Source organism: Vanessa cardui, chromosome 3 (genome assembly GCF_905220365.1).
Source record: "Vanessa cardui chromosome 3, ilVanCard2.1, whole genome shotgun sequence".
Classification (NCBI taxonomy): domain Eukaryota; kingdom Metazoa; phylum Arthropoda; class Insecta; order Lepidoptera; family Nymphalidae; genus Vanessa; species Vanessa cardui.
This window is the reverse complement of record NC_061125.1, coordinates 10,533,855-10,543,671: the sequence shown is the minus strand read 5'-3', so window position 1 is coordinate 10,543,671 and position 9,817 is coordinate 10,533,855.

Here is a 9,817-nt window from a genome sequence, read left to right as displayed (position 1 = left end):
CGACCTGTACGAACTTCACGACGATCTTTATGGGAAAGGTTATTTATGATCTCAAGTATTCTATTCATTGATATTATACATAGACGTAAAGATAAAATTATCATTGCTTTCATTTTATCTCCAATATAATATTGAGAAAATCGCTTTAGATTTAAATAACTTCATCAAACCACGCCCCCTGTTTACAATTAAAGAGTTATTAATCATTCTTTCCATTTACTCTTTTTTATTTTCTGTTAAAAACCACAGCAAAACCTCTCGATAACGTCCATACAGGCATCCTTAATTAATTGAACCCATCTAGACCCTCCGTTAGCGAATCAGCGTTTTTATCTGATACCTCATAGTTACAGATACCATTGAAAAATAAACCTTAATTGTGGGTGTTTCAAATGGTTTTGCATTGGAGGATGTAGATTTTAATTTGCAATTTTCCAGCTTACTATTGAGGGATTAAGTTATAGCGGATAGAATCTTTAATTTCCTTAGGGCTTAGGGTTGTCACTTTTGCCTTTTTGTGGTAATTGCCACTTTGAGAGATCTGAATTCGAACACGGCTTTATCGCTTACTGGTAATTGCCTTTCGTAGTTTGTTATAAATTTACATACGAACTTTAATGTATCTTTGCGTTATTAGATTTATTAAATGGATAAATGTAGCTTCTGGGTTTTGATTATCGTTTAAATAGATATATAACAAGGTATAATAATGATATTGTATATTTTACATTGGAAGAAAAAGCATATTATTCGATACAAGATTTTATAGATGATAAAAAAGCGTGGAGTTAATACCTGTTGACTTCCAAGCAGGATACATTAATTTAAATAATTGTATTTAATTATCATGACGTTGTATTTTTTAAATGTTAAAAAGGAGTATCTACTGAGTTTCTTGCCGGTTCTTCTCGGTAGAATCAACTTTCCGAACCGGTGGTAGCTTCACTTAATTGTAAAATGACGATTCAAAAGTGCTTATAAAAGCCTACTTGAATAAAGTTTATTTTGATTTTTTTTTTGATTTTTGATATATAAAATTGTTTCATGAAAAAACCTAGACTCTAGATTGTTGATAGGTATATGCATATGTCAATACACAATAACAACAACCAGAAAAGCACGACCGCGGGTTTGCTGCTTGTCTTAAAATGGTTGGTACACTTTCAACAGTTGATAAAACAATTAAATTTTAACGATGATCTGAATTTGATTTTACAATAATTAATCCCTGGCTCAGCCGTGAATATCTAAGGCATCGGATAATATGTTCTCTTTCCTACAAAATGGGAGATCGAGTTGTTCTTTTATTATTTTTTTTTGTAGTGATATTAAAGAACTTAAAAACAGATATATAAATTCGTTATACATGCAAGCGAACAAAATATATTCTTACTATCTATTGAAATGTCACCGAACGACAACCCTTATTGAAATGCCAATCATATCCAAATCCGATTGTAAAGGAATTAAAAGATGAATACTTTTATTACGAAATCTTTTTTATACTTTTTACGGGACCGAGTGCTTTAGTGTTTTATTTAGATTTTGATTTATAATTCCAAATTTAAATTTATTGAATGAAATATTAATTGGTAACTTAAAATATAAACTTCAAAAATGTATACGTTTCGTATCTTTATAGATGAGCATGAACTTAGAGGAATGGAGAGGGAGGGGACGACCTAAGAAGCCTTGGAATGAGAGAAGAGTGCTATAAGAGAAATGGATGTTAACGATTAGATACCAAATAAAAGAGGAGAAAAGAAGCTTTTTCTTGTTGGTGGTGGCTTTGTGCAAGCCCGCCTGGGTAGGTACCACCTGCTCATCAGTTATTCTACCGCCAAATAACAGTACTCAGTATTGTTGTGTTCCTGTTTGAAGGGTGAGTGAGCCAGTGTAACTACAGGCACAAGGGACATAACATCTCAGTTTCCAAGGTCGGTGGCACATTGACGATGTCAGGAATATTTAATATTTCTTTCACCATCGTCCATAGATGGTGACCACTTTCCATCAGGTAGCCCATATGCTCGTCCGCCAACCTATACCATAAAAAAGCTAAGGACTGTTATATATATGTGCCGTCAGCACATCGCCGTTTTAGTTGTATTCCATATTTGGAATGACGAAATCATAACAATTTATTATTAGATTATTATAATACATTAATCAATCAGACAGTACAGGGTACTCGTAAATAAAAATATATTATTCCTTCGGTCTTTGAATATTGGCTAGCCTCATACCTGGATCCGTCTCTGAATATTATATGCCTCAGTATCTCAAGATAGCCTACACGCCAAATATACATACAGTTTGAGGCAAAAAAAGAAAGGGGATAGTGACATAACTATAACTTGGTTTCTCATCAATAACTAACTTAACGCTCATGGATTTCCGCTCACGTCAAAGATCACAAAAGATCTGATCCTACGATCAGGCGCAGTACCTGGTGTACTGACACTTTGGACTATTTATCTTCCTATGTCGTTAACTTTTATTCTTATCTATATAATCTAATAAAAATATATAACGTACGTCAAAATTTGGTTAAGAATTTTGGAACATTATAACGTAAAATTTTCAAAGTTTAATCAGAATAAACGTAAACGTCTACAAAGAACAAGATATGAAACTCGTTTAAATGATTTCGAATCTCAAGCTTTTATGAGTTTCGGGAAACATTTTTCATTAAATAAATCGTCATAACGTATCATAAGGAATGAAAACTCGCTCCAAATTTTACATTTTCATACTAAAAAGTCTTAGTAAAAAAGTCGTACCTAAGCTACTGTCTATGTGACTGTCTATATAACCAGCGTTCAATTCTGACGTCATTAAAAATAACATATAAGGTGTAGCTGGCATAACATACAATAAGTTTTAACAAAAAAGGTTTTAATAAAATGCACTTAAATATAGGTGAATGTAATCAATTGACATAACGTAAAACAAGCAACTAAATTAGGTAAATGGTGCAAGAGTGTGTGGTAAAATTGTCTCTAAGCCTTCTCCACAAAACAAAAAGAGGTCTTGGTCTTTATTACGTTTACTAACTGGTACTTAAGTTTCAGTTGGTATAATAAACATTGTAATTTAAGAAATACAGAATCATTACATAGTTTAAAACAAAGTCGCTTACCGTTGTCTGTCCCTATATATGCTTAGATCTTTAAAATTACGCAACGGATTTTCAAATTGTTTTTTTTTTTTTTAAAGATAAAATGATTCAAGAGGAAGGTTTATATGTGTAATACATGCACAATAGGTTAGAAAATGACTGAAAAACTGAGAAAATTGTAAGACATTCTGCAGTGTATTTAGTATCAGCATTGTGACCTGCGCAGCCGGGGCGTGTCGCTAGTACATAGGTACTATTCTGTATTTCTTATACTTATAATTTACTTTATATAATTTAAATTACTTAATTTACTTTATATTTAATATAATTTACTTATAATTTACTTTAATAAAATATATATATTCGATTAAGGCTAAAATTCAACACGAATATCTAAAGCTCTATATATTTTATCATCGTTTATAAAAGCCGTTTGCTAAGCTCTTTGCAAATATTGACACCACATTGCTTACACACCCCTTCTTATTGCAGTAGTGCTTCATACTAACGATTCTCGATTCGAAACTTTTGAAAATTTCGAATTTAGAACACGAAACCGATTACGCTTGTACGACTGAAATCAAAATGACTCGAGGTTATCTGTTAACTAATGTTTGTGTGGTTCGGTGCATAAAATGCGACGATAATCAACAAACACATATTGCGTGTGCCTGTGGCTGACACCGACTCCAAATATAGCAATAATTATAACTACATTATATAATCTTAAATCGACTTTTAAGTAGTCTAATATTTTTCATTTCATTTTACCTAGGAGGACTCTCAAAAATGTGTTAAATATGCAATTATTTTTATTACTTTTGAGTGCATTTTAATTTGTTTTAAAATACTGTTTTGTTTGAAGTCGGTTTTTCTTTTTGTTAAAATTTTATTTATTTTTTGATTTTAAGTGAAGCTGATGTAGACTAACATTTTTTTCTTAATATGGATAGATTAAGCGTGCCGATTATATGAATCAGAAACTACTTCAGGGACAATTTCAAAAGAAACTTTCGAATAAAGCAAAAATAGACTTTCGAAAATGCGGCTTTAATACGTCATGCGGCATAAACTACAAGGTACCACTCTCGAAAGAGCTGTAATCGACCTCAGTAAAAAACTTTGCAAAAGAGCTATTCGTATGCTATGTCGTACATCATATACACAAAATTTGATTAAAGACAGAAAGAAATTCTGCCCCAAATCGCACCCTAACTGTAAGCCGTTTAGGAGTTCCGTCAATACATAGTATAAAACAAAGTCGCATTCTCTGTCCCTATATCTTTAAAACTACGCAACGGATTTTGATGCAGTTTTTTTTTAATAGATAGTGTAATTCAAGGGGAAGGTTTGTGTATATAATAAATGAACAATATAGTAAAGAAACACTGACAATTTTAGAAGTTTGCAATGTGATGTCGTAAATAAACAAATTCTTTAGTATATTTAGTATCAGTATTGCACCCGTGAGAAGTCGGGGCGAGTCGCTAGTTGATTATAATATTTGATTATGACAATTACATGAACATAACCACGTTCCGGAAGGTGATTCAAATATCCAAGTAACCCATAAATAAAAGATTCGACCGAGTATTGCTAACGTGCTCCTCAGAATTGTTCCGTTCCCTCCCGTTCCCTTAATTTGTCATGGATCCTGTGCTCAGAACCTTACCAAACTTTCACCAAACTACCCTTAAAGTATATCCTTTATAATAAAAAAAGAATCATCAAAATTGGTTAACGTGATTTTGAGTTATTCACCTATTTGTCGCGCATATACATAATGCAAATTTAAGACTTACGTCGTTTTCATACGGATACCATCATCGGAAAAAAATAAAAAAAAAATGGGACCCCACGGGAAGCACTACCTTTCAAACAAAAAAAAAATATCAAAATCGGTCCACCCAGGAAAAAGTTATGAGGTAACAAACATAAAAAAAAAAAAAAAAAAAAAAAAAAAAAAAAAAAAAAAAAAAAAAAAAAAAAAAATACAGACGAATTGATAACCTCCTCCGTTTGGAAGTCGGTTGAAAATCAAATCTCTCTCATTGATTGTTAAGCTTAGCACTATCACCGATAGAGAAAAGCCAACTAATGAAAATCATCGAGCATTTTGTCAAATTGTTTATATTATTTTATACATATATCATCTAGATTATGTGACGTCATTATAATTTTTAATTCTGCTTCTATTCCGATAAGTTTCATCTCACATGCAAATGTCCATACACATTTGCATTTCATTTATTCCTTAATTCTTATTCCGCTTCATCGCTCCGTTTGATTTATGTTACGTAATATGTATACGAGACTTATTTTAACATGTGATTTGTAAATGAAACAAAAGTTTGAGATATAGAGAGTCAAATAAACATATAAAAATGTATATATAATTTCTTTGTGTTTTTAATATATGTATTATTCATATAATGTCTTATTTTCAATTGTTATTTTATATGAAATAAATAATAAACTGCTACTGATTGAACATTCATCAAGCATCAAATTAAATAAAAAAAGATATCAGCTGAATTTAAACCATCGATAATTGATAAGCATCTACGGAAAATTTCGTTTCAACTCATAACTTCATACCGATATGTTTATTAGTTATCACTTGATTGACGACCAACGTACATATATATAGTGTATATAGATGTCTCAATAAATGTCATATTTAACCTTTCCGTGTATTTCACATTCTAAAAATCATGGTACTGACGCGGAAATAATATTTCTCGTATAAGTAATCCCTTGACATCGAAAGGGGATTTCCGATATACAAATTTGGTTTCTTGTAATTTTTCTTGCAAGTAACGTTTTAGTATCAAGTAAGATATCACATTATACGAAGAAATAGGTTTATTTTAATCTACAGTTAAACAAAATAATAAAAAATATTTTTAATTCTGGTAAAGAAGAATTTGATAGGTATTAAAAATATTTTAATTGTAAGTACGTTATATTAAACCTATAATGACTCAAAACTAAATTCCATGAAACTATTGACCTTAAAAGTAAAAAAATTATCTCAGCTAGCATTACCAGAAGGCATGAAAAGGCACTTAAAAGATTATCATTTGTAATCATAGTTAATCTACAAAAAGTCGATATCATAATAATAATAATATCGATTTAAAATGTATTTTTCTATATTTATATCGTTACATCGATATTTTTATTATATTCGAATCATTATTTATATTTCCCGAACACTTAATTCGAAGCATTACGTAGATGTCGACGTATTGCAATAATAATCAGGAAGGCACCGTCTTCGGGAAATTGGATCTCACAAATTAAATTGAGACGAGATGATGGTGGATTTAAAAAATATAGACTTGATCCGTTACACTTGGAAATCTCCTCCTTGATGGATGGGGGAATAAATTTAGTTATTTCCCGTTATAGATTATGTACGATTGTTAAGAGCTGCTCCGGCTTTTGTTTTACAAGGCAGCGTTCTTTATAATAATTTTAGCAATTTGATTTAGTTAGTCGAATTTGAATTTATATTTATAGCCAAAGAATATTAAGACCTTATTCCTTTTATTATAAATAGACATTAAATGAACTAATATATAATTAAATTAATAATGATCACTATATATAAGAAGGGACTGAATAAGAGAATAAAAATGTTTATGTCTTCCGTTATTAATGTTGTATAAATATTTATTTTATTTTATGGTAATTATAACCGACCTAAAAGGGCTAGGATATTATACCATAACATTCTATATTAAGCTTCACTAGCTTAACAAATAAGGTTTTAAGTTTCTCATTTAAAACTTCATTCAAATTAGTCTACAATTTTTCGAAGAATCAAAATGAAAATAATTCTATATAATAATAATTTATTTATAAAGTTGTTATAGTAATTTTACGATTGCAGGGACAACCCTAGCGACAAAGTTTTACGAATGAATCATTGGTGACGAGATAGTAGTTACTATTTCAACAGAACCTAAGCCTACTAACATTTATTCCTAAAAACATTTAATAATAAACCTCCTTCTGGAGACGTGCCTACATCTAAACCACAACTCGAATAGCGCTAAAGCGCTTCATATTCTTAAGATTATTGTTTGAAAACACTCATATCGGGGGAATATTTTACGATAGCCATAAAGAGTGCTATGAAGATCGAGTAATCGAGTTTGCAGAGCGGCAATGGCCGTTACTTTCTGTTATTTTAGGCAACAGCAGGAGTTATAACGATTTTTATGATAAATTGTTATGTGCTTAATAACTTTTACCGTAATACCACGGATGTATTGTCGTAGATTAGACAGATGAATGAACCTTAGATTGATTGGAATGCTATTCACGTTGACATGTAAAAATGTATTTTAGAGAACACTCTTTAAAAGCATCAATCATCCGGAAACGGCTGGTTACATTTTTATGGGAATCGGCACTTTATTTTGTGTGCCATTTATTTCTGGTAAATATATTATAAAGAACATGTTTTCATTTAATAACAAGAAGCTTTGTTACTATACGAAGTGAGTGAGCAACTCTAATACATGCAATGTACTAGCATAGCCACGGTATAGTTGCAATACAATAAACAAAATAAAAACGTCACCTTTTGCGGAAAGAGTTAGAGCATATTCTACCACATTCTCATTCACCGTCTAGCACAATAGTAATTAATAAGTGCCTGAAAATAACGTGGTGTGTACCCGGATTTGAACCCACAATATCCGGTTACATCTCACTTGTCTTACTAGGCAATCTCGCCTAATATATCTCGGAATACAAATAAGCTCAAACTGAGTATATTTTGTAACCGTACATAAAAGCCGGGAGGGGCTTTATAGATGGCATTGGGGGATGGGTGACAGATTATTTTTCAATCTCATTTTGCGTTTTAAATTCTACCCCATGATTGATCTATCCCTCGTCCTAATTTCACTCAATGCAACATTGAATATCGCTAAAACTGAGGGGACGTTGTAGGTATAATTTTGATATATAGAAAATAATTACCTTCTGTTGTCTCGCTTGGCTTTGAGCGAATAAATAATAGTTATAAGTTAAATAGTGATTGACATTACTTGGTGGCAGGACTTTGTGTAACCTGGTCTGGGTATCACTCATTCATAAGATATTCCAATAAAAATAGCATACAATAATATTAACAGCCTGTAAATTTCTCACTGCTGGGTTAAGGCCTCATCTCTTTAAGGAAAGGGTTTGGAACATATTCTACCACGCTATTCCAATGCGGGTTGGAGGAATGGGAAATTAGACACATGCAGGTTTCCTCACTATGTTTTCATTGACCGTCGATTACGGCATGAATTATAAACACAAATTAATCAAATGAATATTCAGTGATGCTTGTCTGGGTTTGAATCCGCAATCATCTGTTAATATGCACGCGTTATAACCACTGGCTCTGGCCATCTCGTCTCTCAAAAAAGCATAACTTTGTGTAATTATTGGCACCACCCGCCTCTAATTCTATTAGTTATTCTTGTACGTCTTTTTATTAAGCCTAAATCTATATATTTATTTATTTTCTCTGTGTGTGGTGTACAATAAAGTATAATGGTGTTTCTGTTATAAGCTTTAGTGGGCGAGTGTAAGTACATAGCATCTTAGCAATCATATTAAATACTGTTGACATTCATTATTCCTTTTAAAATAAACCAAAACAACCACATTGTACATCACCAATATTTAATTTTTACAAACTTTATCACGTACTGACATTATACAACGTAATATTGTAATCAGTAATAATAGTCTTAGCTTTAATTTATGCTGACAAAGCACTAACGAAATAAGAACTAATCTATTCACACAGTCCTTTTAAAATGTTTAATCCTACTTACTAAATAATTTATTCGACTAATTGCCTTGTTGACTTTTTTACATTCTAATAAATACAATCAAATCAAAAGTAATGCACAATATATTCTTATTTTCACATAGGTTTAGTCAACGTTGGTGACACACTGTCGATGTAAGGGATGGTTAACATTTCTTACAATGCGGTAATGATCACTTACCATCATGTGGCCTTATCCCGTTCGGCCTACATAAAATCAACCTGTTCTATATAAAACCACAGTTATTGAATCTATGTATGATAGAACTCTCTGCATTTATAATATACTCGTCCTGGCCTAGATTTGAGTTTTGGCCTAGATGTGTGTTATTGATTAATTATATTTTAATAAGGCGTATATTTTTTTAAATACTCCGTAACGAAAATTTATGTAAAGCTTATAATAGAACTCGCCAGCAGTGTAACGTGAAGCGAATATGTTTATTTGTTTCAATATTTAAATACGAGGTAATGAATACATTATCTACTGGGTGCGTACTTGTATCTTTAGAGTTTTTCCCTCTTGAAAAGCCTATGTCTCACATTGTGATCTTGGCTATTTTTATTAAATCTTCATTTTAATGAAGTAAAATTATTTCTTACAAGTTTTTTTTAGAATTTTATTAGAAAGTCCGTGGTTAAATTAAGAACATTTGATTAAAATTGTGTACATACATAATATTTTATGCTCTTAATTAAAAATTATATACAATATTATTTCTCAGACAGAATAAGGATTATTTTAATATTTATGGTATGGCTGATGCAATAATATGTCAACTGATCCCCTTCACCCAGTAGTACTAAGAAATGTAACCGTTGTATTTATATACACCCACCCACTTAATAAA